This window comes from Chinchilla lanigera, unplaced genomic scaffold, assembly GCF_000276665.1.
Source record: "Chinchilla lanigera isolate Chin_1 unplaced genomic scaffold, ChiLan1.0 scaffold00067, whole genome shotgun sequence".
NCBI lineage: Eukaryota > Metazoa > Chordata > Mammalia > Rodentia > Chinchillidae > Chinchilla > Chinchilla lanigera.
The window spans coordinates 2,462,782-2,464,405 of NW_004955468.1; positions in this window are offsets into that span (position 1 = coordinate 2,462,782).

Consider the following 1,624-nt stretch of genomic DNA (forward strand, 5'->3'; position numbering starts at 1 on the left):
AAAAAATAAAAAGAATGAAAGAAAAAAGGAGGGAACTGAAATGAATAAACACTTCTTAGAAATTACAAATGGCCAATAAATACATGAAAAGTACATCTCTGGCCATTACAGAAATATAAATTAAAACAATACTGCAATTCCATTTTACTCCAGAATGAATGGCAATCATCACTAAATCAAACAACAAATGTTGGCAAGGCTGTGGGGGAAAAGAAACCCTTCTACACTGTTGGTAGGGATGTAAACTAGTACAACCACTATGGAAACTAGTGTGGAGAGTCTTCAAACAACCCCCTTAAACTAGACATTCCATTGTACACACCTATTCCCCTTTTTATGTATCTTCCTGAAAGAGTTAAAGACATTGCAGTTATACATGAATACACATGTCTAACGTGCTCAACTCACAGCAGCTAAGCTTTGGAAGCCAACATGTTCGACAGAGGAATGGATAAAGAAAATGTATTTATACAGAGTGGAGTATTACTCTGCTGTAAAGGAGAAACCTGAAACACGTCTAGGAAAATGGATGCACCTTGAGATAATAATGTTAAGTGAAATAAGTCAGACACACAAGTTTAAATATCACATGGTAGCTAGGTGTGATGGTGCATGCCTGTAATCCCAGCACTGAGAGGTTAAGGTTGGAGGATCACTTTGAGTTCCAGAGCAGCCTGGGCTACACAAGTGACTTGAAAGACAGTCTGAACTATGTAGTAAAACCCTGTTGAATCCTTAAAACATACGACTGGGTTCAGTGGGTTCAGTAAGGGTTCTATCCCTTACTTCTCTGCTTTAAATTTGTACTTCAGTGTAATAGTAGTCAGCTGTGCATCTCAGTACCTTTCCCTGAAGACACAGGAAGCCACCTATGTGTTTACCCACTTGGTATGATGAATGGCAAGGGGTGTGCACATGTGCAAAGTGTCACAATGGGATTTGGACCCACCTTTATGCTCTGTCTGGTTTTGCATATGTTTACCTGAGCGTTACAGAGGGTCCAAGCCACACCACTCTGGGATTTCTTAACAAAAAAAAGTTTTATTTTTTCTGGTAGAAGTAGCCCAGTTCAGTACAACGGCACATGAAAAACCAGACTTTCAAGTTTTGGAGGAGGTCAGAAGTGAATCATGAGATTACTCATGCGCAGATGAAGATGAAGCCATTTATGGTAATATGCGTGCTTCTGTAATAGAAGAGTGGCATGGCTGGACGATGACGATGACGATGATGATGGTGATGACTTGCATACTGGCCACATGAGCGGAAGTTCCTACGACAGCGAAATGGAGCAAGAACCAACTGATACAGACACTGGGAGTGCAGACCTGCTTGATTCAGACGATGAAGAGAACAGCAGTGCGAGAACTTACTTGACTAGTTGACATGTTGTGAAATGGCCATGCAACCAAATGGAATGATCCAATGTTAGAACTAGGGCCGAAAATATAGTAAAGGTCTTGGCAGGGGTGAGGCATATTGGACAGAATGCCAGCACTGCCATTCAGGGTTGGAAATTGTAACAGATGAAATGCTACAGATGCTGTGAAATATACAAAGGTTGAAATGCAAGTAAAATGTTCTGTATACACAATAGTCACCTTAAAAAATTTATTTATTATGA